Source organism: Lepidochelys kempii, chromosome 17 (assembly GCF_965140265.1).
Source record: "Lepidochelys kempii isolate rLepKem1 chromosome 17, rLepKem1.hap2, whole genome shotgun sequence".
Lineage (NCBI taxonomy): Eukaryota > Metazoa > Chordata > Testudines > Cheloniidae > Lepidochelys > Lepidochelys kempii.
Window position 1 is genome coordinate 1,698,273 of NC_133272.1, and position 24,398 is coordinate 1,722,670.

Genomic DNA, 24,398 nt, shown 5'->3' on the forward strand with positions numbered 1-24,398 from the left:
GGACCTCAGTGCATTAATTTGCAAAGCTCCCAATAATCTGGGATGTAACAAACCAAAGAAGTTAAGACCACTATTTTACATCTCTTATAAAGGGAGATGCCTCCAGAAACGCACAACCTCGGAGTCTCAGCACTATGCAAGGGCACTGGTCCAGTACTGACTGAGAAAGAGCACCACTTATGGACCCTACCAACACTAGCTCCTAATATTAACCTCCAAGCAAATCTGACCACAAAGAAACTGACCTGCCTGCAAAACTCTCTCTCAATGTGGTGGAAAGGCAATATCTTCCACTCTCATTGAACTGCATTCATATGGCTTATAACTATGTGATTAATCATAACTTCTGTAGAGCTTTTATCAATGTTTTTTCTTGGAAGACATGCTCAACTCTTTGGCACTCGTACCTTTAATGAAAAGCAATTATCAATTTGCTTTGAATAGCTGAATCTGCTTCTTTAATGCAAAGAGAGAGAAACTGATTAAAGCAATATTCTGGAAAAGTAATGCACACAACAAAATTCAAGAATGCTGTCAAACGCAGTCCCGATTTTGAAAAGGATGACACTAATCAGAATTCTTATCCAGCCTGGCAGAAATATGTGCTTTATGGTTTACCTGGAGCTCCTTAACCTATGATACAACTCGGCTGGAAATTAACAGATGTGCCCTTACACAACTAAATTTAGAATGGTTTTTTTTTGGAGCATTAGAAATGGAACACAGAATGTTACATAAACCACTTGGATGGCAACAATCTCTCACCTCTGCCTGCACTACTGAGCCACATTCAAATGCATAGTGAATTACCATATTTGTATGTTTCAGTTTGGACACCTGTTAGCTGCTTACAAAGTAGGCAAAAATAAAGTGCTTAGAGACTACTGAATGCTATTTTCTCAAATGTAATGTTGCTTTCTACAGTTGATATATGCTAAAAGCTTTCATTTAAGAGAAAACGCTTGACATTAAAGCAAATTTTATGACAGTATTAACTACTGATGTGCTTAGCCAACCTTAAGTAGGTAAGTTAAAGTCTGAAATCAAAAGTTGTATCACCAGAACTGACTCATTACACGATCAACATAGAAGATAGCAGTTTATATTCCTTATGTTGACTTGAATTTAAAGGCTAAAATATTTCCATTAAGTATGTAAGTCTGTTTCCCACTACTTAAGAGTCTTGCTCCTTTTCCATGTCTTCAGGCATAGATAAAACACAGCATAAATTGCATTTTTTGTTAAAGAGGAAGGAACAAGATGCAATACTTCCCGGGAGTAAGACAAAAGGTGTTCAGGTGCTGATTCCCAGAGCACATCAAGAGATTATAAAATTGTAAAACTAGAAATCAGAGCAGTTCTGAGAGAACTTCCTCATACTTCATATAAACATAGTGAGAGAAAATTTGATGGAACTGAATCCTAGAGATACAGACTCACTAAACAAATCAAGGTAGCTCAGATACAATGTGGGATAAGCTATTTTCAGAGGCGTGAAGGGAAATTAAAGAAGTAACTTATTTTTTAAATGTGTTGTCTCCATTGATCCCCTCTGACAGTGCATGATCTGCCAATAGAACCCATTTCAAAGCATACACTGAAGGAACACATTATCTCTATTACCATAGCACCTGGGAGCCCCAGTCATGGATCAGGACCCCAATGTGCTAGGTGCTGTATCCAAACAGAACAATAGGACAGTGCCTACTCCGGAATGCTCCAACCTAAGTAAAAGACAAGAAACAAAAGATGGATACACACAGACAAGGAAACATGTTGCTCCAGCATTCTGGAGGCAAGGGCACACCTTTTAAATCTCCAATAGAGGGGGAAGAGTCAGTGGGGATCTGCAGAGGGAACAAGTTCAAAACACAAGGAGTACTTCAATAAGTATACCTATTATTCCTTTGTGATACTGCTCCGCACAAATCCCTCTGTGAGATACCAGTTAGCAGTGACAATCTTTAGGAAAAGGGCTGACTACTGTTAGTTGAAAAGAAACTTGAACATTTTCTCCTAGAATAAAGCATTCAATGGGATTTGTGATGAATACTGACAGAGTGATGCTTTGGAAAGGTGGGATTCAACTATAGGTATCTCAACAAATGGCACACAACAAAAAGACAATAAAGAAGCTGCTATCCACTCCTCCCGTAGAAAGAGCTTTAAGTTCTTCTCATATAGGATCTTCACTAAGCAGAGACCATCTGTATCAAAAATGGATCTGTTTAGAGTGCATCTGGACTGAAAAGTACTGGCTCTTTTCTCTAATTATACACCATAATAAAATTGAGGATTTAAAAAACTTTCTACTGCCAAGGAAATAACCCAATAGCCTTCTTCATATTCAAGGGACTCCACCAAGTCTAACATGGAAGATCAAGAGGCTCAGCAAAGTGTTTGTTTTAAAGGAAATTTGGAGGCCACCAGAGTCAAGATTTTGGAATAGGATTTTAGAACTTAATCCCTAGAAAATTTGTACAAGGAAGACCCATCACCAAAGCGTACAGTTATGAATCTCTCCTGGCATTTGCTACAGTTGGAAGGGAAGGATCTTTCAATAGAGGTGCAAGAAGGAGCATGTGTCCTCATACAACTGAGAACCAAAATTTTAATCCCACATATTCCCAGGTTATGATTTTGAATATACACATTGATCAAACTTTGTACTGGGGATGTGAAATATTTGTCTACACAATACTGACATAAATCCCAACGTAGGGAGAAGATGAGGCTCAGTGTCCATTCTCTCAAGGCAGGAATGGGGGTATAGATGGATGTGGGGACTTTTGTTTCTAGGATGCTGGAGCACTGTGACAGGCACACATTCTTCCAACAGCTAGCTGCTTTGAAATGGGGTCTGTCCCCACGGAGCAGGAGACAATCTCACAGTGGAGATGTGCAGAAGCAATGTCATGAAGAAGAAACCCTGTTCCCAAAGTATTGCACCAGTACTGCAATTCTCTAAATGCATCCGATGAAGTGAGCTGTAGCTCACGACAGCTTATGCTCAAATTGGTTAGTCTCTAAGGTGCCACAAGTACTCCTTTTCTTTTTTCTATATTCCAGGTGTTTCTTGCCCATTTCAGCCATCTGAAGGACAGGTTAGGCAAACCTTCTGTTTTTTACAATCTGATTTTAACACTCCTGTGCTGTACTTTACAGACAGGCCCTGAATCCACAACATGTAATAAAATCTTCACTTGCATAAAAAGCACTCTGATCTCATACCATTCTGTTTAGAAGACTTTTTCCTTCCTACAGTGAAACTCCAAGTGCCGCCTTGATTTTGCTGGTGATACAGGAGACTGCATATACTCCATTTGGAGAAGCGCACCTTGTGATTTTTTTTTTAAATATACTGATCTCACTTTAGTCAAGACTATTTCAAATCATTTTCAAAATTTCAGTTTCAAGAGGCTCACATTAACTTCTGCAGCAGCTTTTATATTGCTTTCATTTATGCCTAAAATATGTCTAACTCATGTAAGGCCTACTAAGTTCCTACCTTTAACTTTTCATGTGCAATTTGTAATATAATTATGCAACAAACTCAGATCTCATTTCAATGTGCAGTTTCTATAAATGTTTCCAAAGTGTATTTAACATTCAACAAATCCAAAGCATTTTCCACTACTGCTTACTCTTCACTTTGCACTAACAGTAGATCACACTCCTATCATGCAGGATTTAAAGGAAATCTTCCATGCAAAAGGAAGATAGCTCATGCAAAAAGTGACACTCTTATTTGCAATAAGATGTATATTTATCATGGAAAACCTATTTAAAAAGAGTGCTTTCGTATTTTATTTTTTAACAGGCCTGTTAAAGTTTAACCATGTTGGGAAACTACTTTTCTTTGCTCTATACCGCCAGCATAAGACATTTACGTAATACACAACAACATAACTTTCCTGAATCCTGGTTCCATGGACTTTCTCCCCCAGTTTCACAGGCAGATTCTTAAATTGGGAATTGATTATTTATGCCAGTATTTTGCAGTGTCCTATTTTCTCAGACATGTTAGAGAATACTTTTTCCTCAGTTTAACAGTATTAAAAGTTAACCCCAAAAAACTGCCCTAGCTAATTCAGCTAAAATATAAAAACTTTAACAAGACAGAAAGCAGTCAAAATTTTAAAATAAGGAATTCTTTTACTTCATCTTAATCTAATGTCAAACAAGTAAACTATATACTAAACTGATCTAGGAAAGACACTGATGACATTGTCATCTCTTATTTATCACTGGATACCTAATCTAGCACATGTCCATGAAATGATGGCCCTGTGACACCAGGCACTTTAAAATTGGATCACTCAGCAACATTATATATACACATATATATATATATATACACATATATATATATACACACATATATATATACATACACACACACACACACACACACAAATCTTGAACAAGTAATTCCAGGCTGCTTTGCCAGCAAATTCTGGCCAGTACAGTTTGAAAGTGCATAGTTCTGGCCCTCACAAAGAGCAGACCTGTAAATGACATCTTGAGGATTAAACTGATTGAGATGCAATGCACATAGCAACCATTCATTAAGCAGAGTTCAGAAACAGGCCAGCAATCTATTCCACCTCCTTATCTGAGCAGTAAACAGATAATAGAGGGTAGAGGACACAGTGGAGACTATTTCAGACACATTGTAAACAGCTCTCTCAAATGTTAAGCCTCCTACAGTAAATCTCATGGAATAACCCCTCCTCCAAACACACACAGGATTTAGTTACAGCAAGTGTCTGACAAGCAAAAAACAGCTAAAAACCTATCCTAATGCAAATCTCAATGTGAATCCATTCACAGTTCTGTTTTGTCCACTATTCTCTCACCTTGAGCACCAAGAGCCTACCCCCAACCTTAAAAAAATCCACCATTTAATCATGCAAGGTTTTGGCACTGCTACTCCAATCGTTAAGAAACTCAATAACAATCTTATTCCTTTCCTTCAACTTCTGAAAGGAATCAATTTCTATTTCTGAGGGCTTTGATATAGGTTCTCTCTTAGGGAAGAGAACAAAAGTCACTTTTCCTCCCATTAAGCACCGCTGCTCATAAATAACCAGGACAGAACGAAAACGCCATAGGAGAAAATTAAACCAGCTACTTCAGTCTCAGTAGCGCAATGTGTTTCAACCACTTAGCTACAGAGATTATGGTAAGTCATGATTTCACATAACTGTTTCCTCATAAGTAAACATTTGATGGTTTCCTATTTTGCATCTAAGTTAAACGACAGAGATTAGGGTAGACATCCTACGATTATATAGCCGAATGTTTCATCTTCTGTGTACAGTTCTTTTGGGAAATCACTGACATTCAGCATAATATTACTATTACATATTTAAGATAAAAAATTAAACTGACAATAAATTTATGTAATACAATTTCATAAAGGCAGGGTGGCTGAATACTCTCTCAGATGAAAAATGTGAGCCCCATCAAAACTTGTGACTTTACCTTTATTAGGAAGTCAAAGGTACTTGATGATTCAATGGTTCCTATGCAATTCAATGCCTTCTAAGTGTCTCCAGCCAAAGCTGTCACTTCACCTACTCAACTAAAACTTTTTTTTTTTTTTTTAAAAAAAAAGCTTTTAAAAACCCAACAGTGTTGCACTAGTTGCTGCAATGCTCATTGGTGTTTTAGAGTTAACAGGCTTCCCAAACATTGCACTTTAATACACAAAGAAACTGACTTCCTATTAGAGAATGAAACAAACATCATGATGCAACAGTTACTAAACTGGTATCATGGGTGATAAGAAAAAAAAATTCATCAAAGGTATTAGAAGGAGCTAGTAAATGTAGCTTACTTTCTTAAGCGGAAGATATCAGTTAATTAAGAACAGACCTTTCTTAAAGTTTACAGTTTTTGTGTCTATTGAACCTAAGCCATGCTAATGCTGAGATAAGAACCTACTAGTCTCTAATACAGCACCATATTACTGACTTCTGTTTACAATGATCTCTGGAATCTTTGCTTCACTTACTAGAATGAACTCTATATCACTTTAATTAATACCTCCAAAGTGCCAGAAAAAAATTGGTATTCAACTCTCTTAGCATTTTCCACTAGACATTAGTCATGCCAGCTCTTGGCTAATCAACATAAAAGGATATATCCCACGAAGTGGGTAATCATCCATGAAAGCTCAATACGTCTGTTAGTCTATAAGGTGCCACAGGACTCTTTGCCGCTTTTACAGAACCAGACTAACGCAGCTACCCCTCTGATAAAAGATATACTTGTTCCACATATTTAGCTAGAAATGCCTAATTACAGAAAATTTACAATCAGCATAGCCACCTAATTAGCATATATGCACCAGCTGGTTACAAAGCATTAATTTTAAAGCTTTACATTTGAAATCCATTTAGGAATTATTTTAAGCGTCAAAATCAGCACTATCCTAATTTCTGCTGGATTCAAATGCTTTTCCTTGTTTTAGGCTATGTCTTAGGCTATCGATCTATCAGGGATCAATTTATCGCTCTACCGTCGACTCCTGTACTCTACAACTATTCTTGTGGCTGAAATTGCCTCTCTTAGGTCCATCTCCCCCCAGTGTAGACCAGGCCTTACAGGATAGCTCCAAAGTTATGATCAGGTAAGGTTGCTTAGGCCCAAAGAAGAAGTGAAGTACCTCAATTGGCTTCACTTGCTAGAGCCAGGTTCAGGCAAAAATACCTGGACAGTACAGAATGCAAACCAGAAAATCAAAGCCAAGAGTCCTTTCTACAGAACGGGAAAAGAAAGTTTAAAAATGAATGGGTTTAGTAGTAATCATTCCGATAAAAATTAATAGGGTCAAATTAAGTTCGGAGGAAGGAGGCATTTCACAGATGTTAAGGAACAGTCTATTTGCCTGAAAGGAGGAGGAGGAGGAAGATACAAGGAAAATCAGGAATCACCGGGCTTCTGCAAGAGAAAAAGGAGAGCAAGTCCATAAACGCAGTGGCCAGGGAGGGACTCCCCCGAGGCAGGCTAGGCTAAGCGCTGCGAGGCGACCCCGCCGCTGGGAAACGTGCCCCAGCTGGGGTCTGCGCGGAGCCCATCTACACGCCCAGCAGCACCCCTCTCTCTGGCGGGCTGGGTTTCACCCCCACCCCCGGAGCCGGGCAGGAACCCGCCGCAGGAAAGGGGCCCTGGCAGGCCGCCGCCCCGCCCCCGCCGTGCGCAGCAGAGCCGGGGCGCTCCTTGCCTGGGCCCTGCGCCGGAGCCTTACCGGGGCCCTGCTCGGAGAGGCGGTGCAGGCAGCCCCCATAGCCGGGGCCGCGGCGGCTGCCCCGGGCTCGGCGCTTTGCATCCTCTTTGCAAACTCAGCTCCCCGCAGCTCGGCTCCCGCAGCGCCGGAAACCGGCCCCGCCCCGCCCCTGACGGATGGCGGCCTCCTGCCAATGGCAGCCGCCCGCCGCGCCGCGCCGGCCGGGGCGGGGCCCTTTGTCAGCGCGCCCGGAGCGGCGCCCCGCTCGGCCGGCCCGCGCCCGCGCCCGCGCCGTGCGCCGCCCCCGGGCAGCGGGCCGAGCCGGGCCCGCCGAGCTGGAGCGCCCTGAACTGCCCCCGACCCGGCCCGGCCGCAGCGAGTCCCGCGCCGGCCCCCGCGCCGGCCCCCGCTCCTCCGGGCGCCCAGCACGGATTCCGACAAGGCCCTTCGGAAGGGGACTCCTGCAGGGGTGGCCCCCGTCTTCTCTGAAGCGAGCTCTGAGTGCCCTCATGCCTAGGAGGAGCTTCCCAGGAATGGGGGAAGCATTGAAGGTTTCATCGTTTAAAAAAGAAAAATAATAAAAGCTTTGTACTTGTAAAACTGACCCTCAGGACGTGAGCCGCAGCCGGCCTGCTTGGGTATGGTCTGCCCGAGGCTGTGGCCAGACAGCACCCTACTCACAGCTTCACCGCACAGTGCGCCCAGCGCCTGGGGCAGTTTCGTTGCTGCTAGGCAGAACTGGCAGACGGCGCCCACACGCCCAAGAATACAGTTACAAAGCTCTTCACTGTGGAATTATTCAAGGGGAAAGGGGCTTAAAAACACAAACTAAGGGAGATTACAGACCTGTTCCATTCCCCTGAAGCAGGCAAAAGTAGTGGAAACCCTTCCTTCCTTCCTTCCTTCCCACTCATCCCCCTACACACAAAAGCATGGTAAAGTAGCAGACACCTCCTTTTTGGCAGCATTCAGAAGGTCTGGGAGGAAGGGTGCAGACTCCCCTTCCAACAACTTAGTGAGGCAGTACACACTACTAGCCCGACCAGAGCCGAAAGCTGCAGGCAGGGTCCCTGAATACCACCTCAGTGGCTATCCCGGCCTTTTCCTGCTTCCAGCCACTAGAGATGACAAGAGGTCTGGGCTCCTCACTGGAGCATGGGCTCTGGTCCTTGCTCTCAGAACCCCATACCTTCATCTTCTGTATCCTTCCTTATGACTGATAGGGTTTAGGCCTCCAGCTAACAAGTAGAGCCCTGTGAAATTCTTATTGTTACACTTCATTTTATCCATACAGATGGGAGGGGTTGTAGAGTGAGCCAACCCCAAAGATCTGGGCCCAGCTGCTCACTCTGAGCACTGGGATCTGGAGCATGAGGTCGAGTCACAGCTTAGGTTTGGCCTGGCTGACTCCCCCTTAATGAGACAGGGGCATCCAGGCCAATCCTGAGCAGCGGTGCAACCCAATAGGTCACAACTGTTGGAGTAAGGATCTGGGCTCAGCTCCACAGGACAAGAGCCCCCACTGTGGAGTGAATTTTTCACTCTATTTCTTTTTATAGAGTTTTTTTTTTTTGTTTTAGTTTGTGTTGTTTCACATTTTCAAAAACTGTAAGAATGTATAAATAAGCATCCAACAAGTGTTTCAGATCTTGTGAATTACATAGGAAGGGACTGAAGGTTCAACTTCATTAACATTAATAGGAGACCTGGCCTGAAAGATGGACTACAGGGTAATATGATTGGTACTTCTAAAGAAGCACACAGAAAAATTTCCAAATGATGTATCTTATATATAGTAAAATATAGTGATCAAGGCAGAAGCTTCCATCTTGATCAACAGATGCAAAGGAAAACAAAATTGGTTTGTTATTAAAGTTTCCAGATTAAAAAGTATACTATATAATTTTAAGTAACTGTTGAAGATGACTAAATATTTTTGTAATGGTTACCTTACAACAATTCTGATTTTTTTTTATTGCTAATGCTTTCTAATCGTTCAACCTACTCCTTCAGTCCTAATTTGACTTATCAAATTAGGCCTCCTACTGGGAAGTATTAAAATTGCAGTCCCCTATTGAGACAACTACCTGTTTCACTAAACAGATATTGGAAAAGTAATGCATTCCTAAATAAATGCTTTAAATTCTTTGACATTGTCATTCAGTAAATATTTAGAAAGTGTAATTATTGGAGTTTTCCTTAAAGCATTTCACAGTAACACAACTGATGCATTAAGAGGCTTCCATAAATACTTTTATCAGCTCTAATCTTCTCTCAAAACCTGAGGACTCCAACAATGCTCTGCAATTCTATAGCACCTTCCAACATTAATGAAATAATTGTCAACACTCCTATGAGATGTGATCATATTGTACAGCTGGAGGACTAGAAGCACAAATAGATGAACTGCACAGTCACATGAGGGGCTGAGTACTTCAGCTCCCATAACATCAAAATACAGAGTTCAGAACCTGGAAATTAGGGTGTGTTCCCCTCTCTACCACTGAATTTGTGGAGAAGGTGCAGAGACCTACACCAGGTCCAAACTCACATGATCAATGCTATACAGTGACAGAATGAGAACTGAACTCTGATAGTCAAACTTCCATACCTGTGCATTAATCACTGAACTGTAAGTGATTGTTATAATGGGAAGTTACTTCTGCTTAATTTTGGTCTTGATATATTTGCTGGAGGAAAAATTTATTCTAAAATTTTCTTTGAAGTCAATGTGATATTTGTTGAGAAATGTTGAACTAATTTTATATGTTAAGTTTTTCAAAACACTACTGTAACCAACAGTTGGAATTTGAAGCAAATATATGATGCATTACCTTTAGGAATATTTACTACCTTATTTTTATGCACATGGTATGGAAAACAGAGTTTTATCTGGGCCTTCAAAGCTACAAATCATTTTTTCCAGATCCAAGTGTTCTTGACAGACTTAACTCTGAAAGCTTACATGTGCACACTCATATAGGTTAAATAAAAACGTATCTTGCATCAATACTTAACTTTTACACAAAAGTTTTAAATTAATTTCCTTAACTTTTGTGTGTTTCCCAAAAATAAAATAATTCTCAAGTTCTCTATATGACAGAGACATACCAGTAACAAATCAGGAAGCTATATATTCATTAAATGGTCTACAAAATTGGGAAGGATATGCTAGTTTCCTCCCAATAAGAAAAATCAAAGTCAAGAGTAATACTTTAACTGGTAACCAGAACATTTCTATCCACTCTACTCTATTCAGTACTAATAAAATTAAGAGATCAGAGCGCTTCATACAGACAATTTTCTGATATGATAAACATTACACTCTGTTCATGCCCTTATTAGACCATTAAGGACAAGCTGAGTTCTCTATCATTGTGCGATAGTTCTAACAGATCAAGGTTTTCCTGCATAAACTGTCCAGGGTTCTAGGAGGATTTGTGTATCCAGTCACTACAGCTAAGTATATTTACCCATCTCTGGTGACCTTCCCAGAGAAGTTAGATTCATAGCACTTTTTGAAAGACTGAGGGAGAAACTCCTTTGTCCTAGCCTATTACATCTCCCAGAACGGATTGTCAGTTTTAAGGATGTGTATAAGATCACATAATGGCTACGATATTTTCTTACATAGTCACTGCACTTCCAGCATCTAACTCAATGGTACAAGATTTTAATTGAGCATTTATTTGGCATGTCCCAGTGGTGTAAGACATAGCTTATGGGAAAAAACTAAGACACTAAATATTTTTTAATACGACTAACCCAGACACCAAGTTTTATGCACTTTCATAGGAGATACTACGACAGAATAAAATCAAATTTAACTGCCTTTTAAATAACTGCAACAGCTACTTTAATTTTATTTCAACAATAATAAGTTATTCATAAATCAGATGGTCCACATGCTAGCGCAAAATGACAAGTAAATAGAGCAGAACACATTCAAGCAGAATATAAACCCTACATATGAAAGGCAATTTTTCTTAAACATGGTGCACAGCCATTTTACAAATGTCAAATATAAACTACCAAGATGCAGGCACTTGAAGCCTTAATCTTCATTAATCCTGGGATGTCAAACAATTCTGGAACATCAAGGGAGGGAAAAAAACCTACCGATGAAAAGATACGTTGCCAAAATTGAACCACGTTAAAAGAATGGCGTTTAATAACTGGATGCAATTTCTCTCTCACACACTAGATGGTAGTATTAAGAATGTTACAGTACTTTCCTCCACTACTTTTAATTTGGTTGAATGGTTTTAATTTATATTATACATGGCACTTAAAATTCCTCAGGCTTTCATTCTTTTAGTGTGCAACTTTACTCATTGTTAGCATGTATGTGGGAAGACAGTTTATGCTATTAAGGTAATATGTTGAAGATTGATGCCATCCATATATGTGGGAATATACACCAGAATATTCTATTTACTAATCATACTCATTTTTAAAGTTTATTATTACAGTTCCAAAATATTAAAACAAGCACTACTAAGGTTTAATCCCAAATTTAAATCATATGTAATTGGAAACACTTTAATGTAATAAATTAGAAGTCATAACAAATCTTAACCATCAAAAGCATCACCGAGCAAATGAGCAGAAACAAGGAATAATTAGAACAGGTATAAAAGATTTCCCAAATATTTCTCTAGCCTTGGGTGGAAAACTGGATTCCTAGAGAATATTGGGAGAAATCTTATAAGAACAAAATGAAATCTTGCAACTGAAAAGCTATAGACCAGAGCAGAAGGATTTCAGAACTGAATGGGAGTAAGTATCTACAATTCCTTTAAAAAATGCTTTCAAAGTGACCTGTTCCTAAGTCATTTCTAAATCCAAACACTTGAAGCCTTTACGGGAGGAGGAAAACAGAAGTGGTATGAACAGAAAGAACATAGAAAATTGGTTAGAGATACTTTTGTTAGCCTGCTTTGGCCTTTTCACGTGGTTGGTATTCATAGGTATTGGTTTACAAATGCTCACAGCTGTGGGGAATTTAATGTTAAAGGAGATATGAATTAAGAGCTCTAGTAAGAGCACATCAACAATGTACAGATGAAAAAAATGAAAGCCAGCATCCTGGAAGAATTTCCAGTAGTTGAAGATAAAAACTAAATAAATAAGAGTAAACCTCTGAATTGTGAGCTATTTGGCAGACTTAAACAAACAACCAAAATCCTCTCAGCATTGAAGCCAACACCTTCTACTTGTATTTAAAATGGCACTCTTCTCAAAAAGCACTGGAGGACTTAGTTTCCATGCAATTCTATTATCTCACAGAATTGTGGGGGGAGAGGGGGCACACAGAGGGTGAGCAAATACAACCATAAAGAAGGAAGACAATTATAACCAACATAAAGCCAACATTAGGCTCTCAGATGGTTCTAAACATATTTTTTCATCAGTTAGTGGAGATTACATTCAGTGTATCTTCTGATTATTATAGACATAAAACAGAGAAAAGAAGGCACCTTAAGATTGGTGCAGTTTAAGAGACTGGTACCAAGAGAAACAATGACAGAGCAAATGGACGTTTTAAAACCATTGACCTGGCTGAATGGAAAAGTGATTGGGTAATTACAAAGGACTGTCCTTTCCAGATGTTAAGAATGTATGTTGTTCCACTGCATATTTGCTATAGAGTGCAAGTGGTGGAAATTTACCTCAGAGAACAGTAGCACTAACTCACTTTTAAACTCATATGATGCTCTTTTCATTCCACAGTAATTTCTATTTAATAAGACTATGGCTTATCTTTATTTTAAGACCAAGATTCAAGTTAACGCTGGATTATAAATAGTCTTTGGGAAAGTGCTGTATGCTGTGGATTCAGGGATGGACAGAGAACACAATATCCATAAAGGGTAAGACTGCAGTATATAAATAATCTCAAATGCATGCTCAAAGTTTTGAGTGTGCAAGCAAAAATATGGATGGCATGAGACAGCAAGTCATGTTGTTATACAATGGTAGCAGAGAATGAAAAAAATCCATTACTGAATATTGAAAAGACAAATATGCTCTCTGATGAAAACAGATGAAAATACATGAAAACAATGAGCTTTTCATTCACTGTACCTCTAGAGATTAGTCATTTTATTCTGCCAGGAACCCCAGGCCCACCACACAAGAGATTATTTGTGGGAAGTTGAACTTGGTTATTATTTTAGCAGTGAAACAAAGAACAAGGAGAACACCAAAGTAGTTTACCTGTTCTCAGAACACCATATTACAGGTTACATGAGAAGTAAGATTCCAGGGGGAAAAAAAAATTGATACTGGACTCACTATGAATAGCAAAGCACATCACTTCACCTACTTCCACTTGCTCTCACATTGTTTCTAATTTTGGAACTATCAGAATCCTACTGGAAACAATATACAGAATCTTAATTGGGCTGCCTGTACTAAATACGTCAGCAACGTATCACTTGGCAGATCATTTTTTGACTTACTGGTTTTAAAAAAAATAAACTTTAATAGTTAACCTTTTTCTTTGTAATGCTACTATTTTAGCCATTGTGACAAAATAAGAGTTTGAAAGCCAACATAATTTCAATTTTTACTTACACTGCAGACTTAATGACGCTGAAGATTTGTTTCACTCCCTGAAGACAATCTAACACATACAATTCTATTAATAAGAATAGGAAAATGCTTAATAAAATCCTACCTAAAACTATGTCTAAGATTAGAATTTCTAGTGTTACATTTAGAGTAAATACAATTTTCTAATAAACTGTCCTAGAGTAGATCCATCTACTAATCTATTTAGGTGTTTTGATTAGTTTAGTTATTTATATAATGTATGTGGATGCACTTAAAATTTCATTGTTCTATATTCAAAAAGCACAGCAAAGTTCTTCAAATTTTACAGAAGCTATTCTATCTTAATTTGGGTCAACCACAGTAGACCATTCCAATTTAGAATATTGTACTGAAAATCTCTCCTGCCCACTCCCCCTCAAAAATAGATAAAGCTATCCAAGCAAGACTTATTCTATGTCAAAAGCAGACCTTAACTAATTAAACTGTGCCCTTCAGGAGTTATTCCACAAACCAGGATTTCTGTATTTTTTTCACATGTTCCGGAGAGGCTAATTTTCAGATATGTGATAAACAAGATTGTGAATATTATGAGCACAAACAATTCATAATCCCTGTGCACAAGAACAGAAGCATGTTTGTAACAAGGTTATCTGAAATACAAATTGAAGAGAATATGAAATAATGAACAGGTATAAGTATCCTACCAGTAGTAGAGAAATGGTGGCAGTAAGTATTGGATCCTCTGCACCTCACCAGTTTTTAAAAAGATGTATGTTTCAAAAAGCATTGTTACTAACACCAAATACAACAAAGCTTTTGAAAAGGAAAGTGGTATGAAGATTTAGCCTTCACATAGACTGAGTTGAAGAACACATTAATCTGTCATATCCAAATTCATGTGGTGCCAGGCAAGCATAACTGTTAGAAATAGTCTCACTAGCATAGGTCAGGATTTAGAATAGCAATAAGACTCTTTTGGGAGAGGTTATCTTTCTTATGAAGAATGTTACCCAAACTCCACTCAAACAACATGCCATTAAAATATATATATATACACACACTGTATACTCCCACATACAGATTGCTAGGCTTAGAAACTATTACGGGGAAAGTTAAAAATACCACTGGGAAATGGGAATATCACACCATGCCTCCCCCGCCCCCAGTACAATTTGCAAGTATTAACCCCCATCAATTTACAGTGTGAAAAAAGTTTAAAATACTTGTGAAGGGCTCTGAAGATGAAAGGCACTGTAGGGGAGATTGTGAAACCTTTATTCATATTACATCATGAGTAATCGCAGGAAAGTCAACTGGACTATTTATAAACTCAGGTACTATTTAGTGGGATAAATATATCACAACGTGGCCCTATATAAGTGTTCAATTACACCAGATACTACCATCGTGTGTGGAAAAAATATGCACTTTAAGCATTTATCTCATAACCCCGGCCACTTGATCACTAATCCTTTACTTGGCAGACAAGACTTTGGGATATGTTCTCAGTGGCATTTTTGGAAGTTCCATAAAGCCCAGCATGTGGACTGGGTGGTCCTTGGAGTAACTTGAGTCAGGCAGGAAACACAAGAAGGTCCCCAAGAGTCCATTTTGCATCCTTACATTTTTACTTTGGGAAAGTTTATGGCCTGTATTATCCAGGAGGTCAGACTAAATGATCACAATAGTCTGTCTGGCCTTGGAATCTATGAATTTGCCAACCTGTTAAATTAGTTATTTCTCTCACTATTAGAGTTGGTTCATCCACTAACAGAAACAAAGCAATTTATGGAGAATGCAAAACATCTTGGTTGTGTGGATTAATTGGTGGGTGTCGGGGTGCTGGAACCATTTGCTCTTGCACCCTCATGCACTGGCCAAAAATGAGCAGAAGTCAAGAGTGGAGAAGAGGTTGATGAGAACAGAAAAAGCAGAGTGACAGAAAAACACAGTACTCAGTAAAGAGGAACATATTGCAAACCTTAAATCCCCCATGCAGTCATGAATGTGAATACGGAAGAGCAGACATGCTAAGGCATGTGCAGATTTCACAGCAGGATACATTTCTGAAAAATGCAGATACTTCATGGTCTGAAAGAACCTAATTTTGCCTCTTGAACCTCTCCCTCAGCAACAGTCCCCAATGCAAATGTAGGTAAATGGGTATCTACCAGAGGAGAACTTTAAACATAAATAAAACTTAAATTAGATGCTTGCCTTACAATTATAGAAAACATATACAGCTAGAGAAAAACATTGTAAGTGGGCATTTATCAACCTCAAATGTGATTAGCAGAGACACTTTTGTCAAACTGTTCTACAGATGAAGCACTGTGGATCTGTTTGGAATATGGAGGGAAGGGGGAACCCACACCATGCCCTTATGCAAAATACTATTTACTTTGCCAGAGGTATGTTGTTTACTCCACTGAGAAAATTCACAACATGATGGATAGAGCATCAAAAGAAGGGCCATTATTTAATGTCAGCATTAAAGCGGTACAGATTCCTGTAAGTATCTTCAGGCAGTGTGCATAGTCTTATCTCAGCATAAAATATAATTTTTTACACTTCAAAATCCATGTACACAGCAAACAATTTATATGAAGAGTAAAAGAACTGAGGAGATGCCAACATCTTCCAGCAATAATCTCTCCTATGTTGTTCTTTAGATTTGTCTATTTTTGCTCATTTCTTGTTTCAATGATCCACACTGAGTCAGAAGAGAAAACAATGTGTAAGGACTTCAGTATAATTCAGTGCAGTTTCTTCACGAATTTTCAATTTTTCATAGCATTCTTTCGAGTCGGCTCATAAATTGGAAGTCCATTCATCTAATGCTCCCCCAGCTCTTGCTTTCTCCGACTCTGTCAGGTCAGTCTTTCCCTGAGAGAAGCCAGCTCTTTAGCCTCTCCATCTCAGGCTAGACGTATTTAATTTCTATTATGAGGACTGTGGTGTAGATCCATTTATAGGGGTCCCAAAGAGGTCATTGTTAAGGCAAAAAAAAAATGTAGGTCCATTTCTTGCTGAAAGTCTCATCTCTCTTATCTCAATCTCCCAATCTGTCCCAACCCTTAATCACTTTTGGCTGAATCTTCCTCTCCTCAAAAATATGAATGTTACTTCAGGACAGTTAATTCTCCAACTGCCCCACTAAAGGAAGTCTGTCTTCCTCCCTGCCCTCCAACATTCATTTGTTCTTCTCTCTCAATGGACCCTCTGATACTACAATGAAATCTATTTTACTTAAAATACACTTCATATTATATTTTTTATACTTCCCCAGATTTACTACCACACTGAATTTTCATAAGAACAGAATATTAACTTTTTAAGAACTCTGTTCCTGTTGCTTATTGCTCACCTGAAGTTATGAGCCTTGGACTGACAGAGTACAAGTTCTTACAGAAAAATAAAATGTCTGATCAGAAATGTACAGATTCATAGATTTTAAGGAAAGAAGGGCCCACTATGATGATCTACTCTGACCTCCTGCATAACACAGGCCATGGAATTTTACCCAGCAATTCTAGAACTAGAAGATTTTTTTTCCTATTGTATACCTGGAAACTATCAAGCCCAATACACCTAATAAGATTTACCCTATTACAGTGACATCACATTGGCTCTTGTGGAAATGACATCAGAGAGGAATCCAACTTCATTTGGGGAAACAGCTGCAGGAGCAATTAACTATTAAGAGAACCTGTGTTTTTATAATCAGAAGAAAGTACTTCAGCAGAAAAATATTTATTTAGAAACTTAACAGTTTTCCATGAGGCTTCAGTGGTGAATCAAAGAAAATAATGTGTCATCTTAATACATATGAACAATAAACTATTGTTATTAAACCCCTGGTGTAGCAGGGCTATGCACAGGCCCATATCCACAATTTATTTTAACAGGCATATGCAGTAATTTAAAGCAGAGCCAACACGAAAGCATACCACATATACCTATAAAGCCATTCAGGTCCTGCTCTGGAAAATCATGTATTGCCTACCCAAAGGCAGTGAAATAGTTAACTTGCTGAGTGGGCTGGAAACAGACAAGTAAACCTCTGCAATGCGAATGATTTTCATTATGGTTTGGTATTTATTGTACATACTTTTTCTGCCAGGAAGCTTCAAAATTTGCCAAAAGGAAAGAATTTACAAAATCTTGATTAATATGAGTCTTTGTGACTCATATTTCTGCATTACAACATCAGAAAAGATCACAAACCACTTACACGCTATATCAGGAATAAATGTACATTAGCACTGTTGTATGATAATTAACTATGTATTCCCCTTCCTGTTCCAAATCCAACAAGAGTAATTTATTATTACAGTGCTGATATGTTAGAGCAAATCTAACATCACATTCCTTGTCATAAGGACATTTTAGAGTTAGTAAAAGTGGTTCAAAACCACCCTCTCTCTTTCTCTGTAAGGACTCAAATGTGTGCGTGCAGCTCATAAAAAGGCTCATGAAGGTCCTCCCCTTTCTTGGCCTTTCAAAAAAAGAAAGGACCTCTCTCTTCCTGAAAGAATCTGGGACTAGTTCCCCAAAGGCAGATAGTCTCTGGTAGGAAAGAACCAGAGCTAGCCTATTGTGTTCAGTACCTGAAAAGGGTACATGTGTCTTGGACCTGTCCAAGAAGCCATTTTCTTTCTGAAAATATCTTGTCTTGGATTTTTCTGACTTTGTCTCTTTACAAAAGGATCAGCTGAGCCTGTTCCCTTGTTCCAAAATTATTACACACTTCTAAAACATCAATCACATAATTGGGAAATACAGTTTCTTACAAAGGGGTGGGTAAGACCAAGATTCTCCCTTCGATCCTCTGACAGTATAATCCATGAAATTATACTGGGGAAACTCACCCATGTAATTAGAGGAAAATCAAAAATAAAGAGGTGTTTTGCATTGTGCTTTGAAGGAAGCAAAACTTTCACCCAAATCTCTATAAGTAGCAAATTCCACAGCTAAGGTTCTAGATTGAGAATGCCCTGGCTGTGACAAGTTCCACATTGGTGCCTAACAAACAAAATATCCCTGGTAATCACAGCTGTGACTCAGATGAAAACACTGGTGGTCACTGACATAGATCACACTTCAATTAAGATTCTAGATAACGGACAGGACATTAAATTAAACCTAGAATTGACTTAGCAGCGGTCATAGACAATGGAGCCTTCGCCTGTTTGTCCTGCCTAGAAGTGGGACACTGGATTCTGAACAAGCGGCATCTTCTAGGTGGGCTTTATGGTCAGTTCCAGAAAGAGCATGTGGCAGGGGTCTACCTAAGGTGACAAAGGCAAACTCACCATGGCTACGTTCATATCGGAGGGGAAAGGACAGCCTTTTTGTCAAGCAAAGAATCGTTATATTTCTGGTCACTGATGCGGTGTCTTAATCCAGAGACCGATGCGACAATACGCCACTCTGGGCGAGTCACATTTTCTCAACTCTCTCCAAATGGTGTGGAACAACGATCTCTGTTTTTCATTACCGTTCCCGCCACCCGGGATAGGGAACCCCGTGTAAACGCTATTCCAGCCGAACTGGTTTCGAAGACCCAGCCATTGGGGCTTGCCAGCGTGAAGAGGAGCCAGCGGCCGCCCAGGGAAACGCGACGCCTGCTTCCCGCACCCCCCAGCCAGGCCAGCAGTCCGAGCGGAGAGGCGAAGAGAAGAGCGCGGCGCGGGGCTGAGCGGGGGCGGGCAAAGCAGCCACAGGAAGCCAGGCCACGGGACCGCAGCCCGGGGTTCGGTCCGGGCGCCTCCCGAAGGCCCTGCTCGGGCCGGAGCCCGCGGTCTCCCGAGCCCCGCCGGCAGCGCAGGGCCGGGCCGAGGGGGGCCGGGCGGCGGCTGGGCGGGAGGCCCGCCCGGCGCGTTTCTCTCGCCCAGGGCCGAGTTTCCGCCTCCCGCCAGCCCCGGGGGCGTTACAGGCCCGGGGGCGTTACAGGCCCGGGCCCCCCCGTCCGTGCCGGGGGCCGCGCTGCGCGTCACACGGGCCCCGAGAGCCCCGCGCCGCCCCGGCCCGGCCAACGGAGACCGGCCCCCGGCCCCGCCCGCACTTACTCTCGGTGTCCCTGCCCGGGCCTCATGGCGCCGCCGCTCGCCCCCGCCGCTCGCCGCTCCCGCTGTGGTGGCTGCGCCAGGCCGCCGCCGCCAGGCACCTCTGCGCATGCGCTCTCACCGCCAAGCGCGACGCCGGCTGCGCCCTGGCGCAGGCGCGTTCCCCCCCGCGGTCAGGGCCCGCGCAGGCGCACTTGATAGCCGGGAGAGGGAGGGGGTCCTTCAGCTTTTGTCACGGTGGTGTCTCAGCCGCGCCTGACTGAAACGCGCGGGCGCCGGGCAGCAGCCGCCCTAGGCCCGACTCGCCGCCCTCCGCAGGGGCGCTGGCGGCAGGAGGCGGGTGCTGGGGTCGGCGCAGTGCGGGACGGCCAGGACCCCCCCCCCGGCGGGGTGGCCACAGCGCTGCCTGTCCTCGCCGTGCCAACGAGGGGCCCGGCAGCCCCCACCCCGCCCCACAATGGGCCCGGCAGCCCCGGCGGCAGGGAACCACGCCGCCCCCTGGCTTCGCGCCCCAGCGCCCTGTAGGGGCCAGGGCTCCCGGGGGGGACGCGGCCTCCACAGCCGCGCTGCCTGTCTGGCGGTAGGGTAAAGCTAGCGACCCCCCGCCAGCAAAACCGCAGCGCTGGGAGCGTGCCCGCGTCTACACTAGGGCCTCGAAGCACGACTGCAGTAGGCGGGATCGCCCCGCTTCACACCCTGCTCGGCCTACGGCCGCACAAGCGTCTCGTGCGGACTCGGCGTGAGAACTGGCGCGGAGGGAAGCGGTGGGCTGGGGGAAGCTGGTGCTGAGTGCCTAGGGCCGCCCGGGTTGGCCCCTGGCCTCATGCTGTCCCAGCGAAGGGGAGACAGGGTGAGCAGCAAGGGGTGCTGCTTGTCGAGAGTCCCTTGTCTGTGCTGTAAATAAACCGCTTCTCTGCTCTAGGGCTGATAAAGCAACGGGGGGGGGGGGTTAAATTTCTTTTTGGTATTTCAAATACTTCTTTCAAAATGCATAGGAACTACCCAGCCGTCAGACCCTACACAGGCCCTAAGGCCCCCTTTACCTTAGATTATACATTCTGTCAGCTATGCACATACACCCCTCTGTACCCATAGTCCTCACGCAGGAGGATCACCAAAAGGCGCTACTGTAATAGAAGTACAGTAATCCATAGCCAAGGCTTGGTACCCAGACCTGCTGGGCATGGCTGCAGAATAATAATTAGCATGAGGGCGAGGGGGAATAGAAGTGAAAGCTATTCTCCTGTGCATGCATGAAGGGACCATACATCCTCCAAAAGACAGCAGGGACTTGCTTCTCCAGTCCAGTTGTGCTATACCACTTTATCATAACTTCTACCTCCATCCTTTCATAGCTAACAGCTCAGGACAGAATTGTACTCTATTCTGTCTGGAATGTGCCACGGGCAGTAGGGACTACCATAAACGGGATAATCTCCCCCCTACTAGTAACAGGCTAATTAAACCTGTTTGTGTCTGTTTCCCCAAATGTAAAATGGAGAAAATTCCACCTCCCTTTTCTGTTACCGCAGGTTTGTATCTGTTGCATAGAGTTTACAAAACACAGCTTTTTTGGCCCTCGGTGGTTTGACATTTTTGTCACAGACCCAAATGGCACTGAGAGAGTTTAAAAGCTTATTTAAATCCCGTTTCCTCATACACTACTAGGCCTATATAGGCAGTGGGATTAACCTTTCGGACAATATTAAGGTGACAGAACCACTCTTACATGACGCTGAAGGGTTTTTAGCCCTGTGTAGCAAAAAAAAAAAGGTGATGGATAAATTAAGCAGAATATCTTGCTTCAGCTAAATTGAGGGCTTGGGAGCAGCATTCATCACTTTAGACAGCTAACCAATTGCTACACCACATGCCATCAAAGAATGGACCAGGTGCAGCCCATCTGGAAAGACGGACAGTTCACACCTTTGTAAGGAAGAGGAAAGGGAAGGCATATTGTAGAGAAAGTAATGGCAGCCTAGCCTGAGAATGCACTGGCAGCCAGAAGGATGCAGACTGCTGCCACAACTGTTACTAGGAACCAGGGAATTTGGTCAGCATTAAAAGTTAGCAATCTTGTCCACGCTTTGTTGGGACTCTCCTTGACAGCACACTTCCCTCCCAACCAGCCCTCAGAATTCATTCCTTACACCCAGGGGGAGCTGCGGTTCTTTGCTTCCTTCCAAGGTGGCTTGTCTGCTGCTCTCCCTGGCCATTTCACCTGCCTCGTTCCCCCTGAGGCAAGTGAATGCTCTTCCTACCTAGCAGTGAGATGAGGCTGGACTTCCTATGAAAGGCTTATTTCACGTGCTGCCCTGGCAGTACAGGTAATTGGAACTGCACTCATGTTGCCGTACCAGGGAAAGCCAGGACCCTGCACTGTTTAGCTGACATGGCAGTTTCTCGCATATCATAAATAATTATGCCTTACTTTCTCATCTCTGTCCCTATAATTGGCTGCAAAGCAGATGCCCATGGAGGTTAGTTACCAGCAATGATATATGGGGCATTTGTCCACTCTCCATGCCTTGAAGTCAGTTGCACGATCAGTTAAACAGGTGCATCCTCCCTAGTAGGTTCTGCTCAGACATGGTGAAGTTTGGGCTTCAGTCCAAGAAAGCGTCCACATTCTTGTCCAAGAGGGAGGAATGGCACATGCACTTGCCAGCCAGTGTAGAGCACAAACCTGCCACCCCCTCATTTTTGGTTTTATTTCAGGAATGATGATTTACTGATCCCCTTTGTACCATGATACAGATTCCTCTCAGGCTGCTGGCACCCAGGAAGAGACCACAGACATGCCAACCCCTGACTGTTAATGATGTAAGATCCTGCCCAATTTTAATTGCATCTTTACAACCATAGGTTAAGCCATATCTAGCTGCAGGAGGGGTATGTAGCTGGCAACACTGTCATCTCTGCCCTCAGCCCAATGGTGTTTTCACACTATTTAGGTGAGAACGCCTAGCATTTGTAGAGCCCAGTGTGACACCGGGCTCTCAATACAGCTGCTACCACCACCACAAACATTAGGTGCAATCACCTACTGTAAAACAAGGTCAGTTAGAAAGTTTCCCCCCTTTCAGAACCTCACCAATAACTGAAATCAAACCTCAGTCTGCAACATGTCAGCGTTTTCCAAGAGACAAACAAGACTCCTAAGCTTTTTCTGAAGATTATCAGTGCAGCATCTAGATGCCAGGCATTACTCCTTAGCCCAGTAGCATCTCACTCCACAGGTTACTATTCCTGTCATCTAACTGCATTGTCACCTGACCTCCATGTTCCCAACCCCATGGACACCTGATCACATGGCTGCCTAACCCCATTATCATTTCATCCTAACTACTACAATGGCATTTGTTAGCTTAGTACAATATGAAGAGCCCTGACTAACCCCCTCCATGCCCATGTTGCCTTCCCAAAATCAGGAAGAATTAAAATATATCTGTGCTCCAGGAAGATAGCACCTTCCGTAGTCTGGGCCTTCGGACAAATGCTAACAGTACCTTTCATATGAGAACTGATTGGCTGATGTCTAATTAATCTATTTGCCAAGCCTTATTAATGAGCTACTGCCTCACATTTCAGACTGAGCAGGCCCTAAGCACAGCCTCTCACTGAGTCAGTCGGGTAGTTAGGCAACTAAGCATTTTCACACACAGTATTTCCATTTCAAGGAAATACATTTTGCATTGATTTTCCATCACCTCTCACTCCTAGGGACCAGCTGCTCCAGGCACTGGGCTCTGATCTTCAGCCTGGAAAAATCACTGAAATATGCTTTGGGGCAGCTTGAGACTTACTTTGTCTGTCAACATTTCACAAAGGAATGGTTTCCTCATTGTATCGGACACCAAATGAAACAACCTTTTGAATCCTCAAAGCTCCTTTACCAGTCTCTCTTCCCTGCAAGGTGTCAACTTCAGAAGCACCTGTGAACAATCCACTGCTATGGAAAGGTGATCTAAGTTCAGCTGGGAAGAAAGAAGATACATGAAAGTGTCCTGATTTTAGTCAGAGTAAAACAGATCCCAGGTAGCCGCTGCCGTCTGACAGAAAGGGGAAGAGAAACGACTGCTTGAGCGGGGACCTCATTTTATTGTCAGTGGAATAGAAGTCAGTTAGAAACATTCAGGGCACCAAAATATCCCCCGCATTGAGAGAAAGAAGTCAGGGTATCCCCTTACTATCTGAAGGCAGCTCACTGTTGCTCAGAGATGCTCTTATCTCCTCCATGGCAGAGTCTTTAATGGCTCAGTGGGTTTTGTCAGTGCCACCGAAGCCTCCCCTTTTCTCTGGGAAGGAAGAAAGTGGCACTGGATTTCATGAGAGGTTTGGGTTCCAAACAGGAGCTGGGAGTGCCTGGGGGACCTGAAGGTATCCTTATTTTAATTGCCTGGGCAGCACCTTAAGTGCTCAGGGCTGCTTGTAAACACCACAGAATGGGAAATGTAGCTTGATGTCTCAAGAGATCTCCTACCATGTGCAAGATCCTTTAGCAAGCCTAGCTCTGGGAACATGGAGAGATCAACACT

The 24,398-nt window shown here is 42.4% G+C and overlaps 1 protein-coding gene across 5 annotated transcripts in view; it reads right to left on the reverse strand.

The window, feature by feature from the left end:
* The window catches only part of FAM222B (family with sequence similarity 222 member B), a 47,660-nt gene extending 27,615 nt beyond the window's left edge, over positions 1–20,045 (reverse strand). For 2 of the 5 annotated variants that reach the window (XM_073315920.1, XM_073315923.1), the window contains exon 1: positions 19,864–20,045. The gene's annotated coding sequence lies outside the window, so the exon portion shown is untranslated. Of the gene's footprint in view, positions 1–7,255; positions 7,554–15,773; positions 19,098–19,863 lie in introns of those variants that run through there. The other 3 variants (XR_012155472.1, XM_073315922.1, XM_073315921.1) reach the window with 3 other exon arrangements.
* Between the last annotated feature and the right edge of the window lie 4,353 nt (positions 20,046–24,398).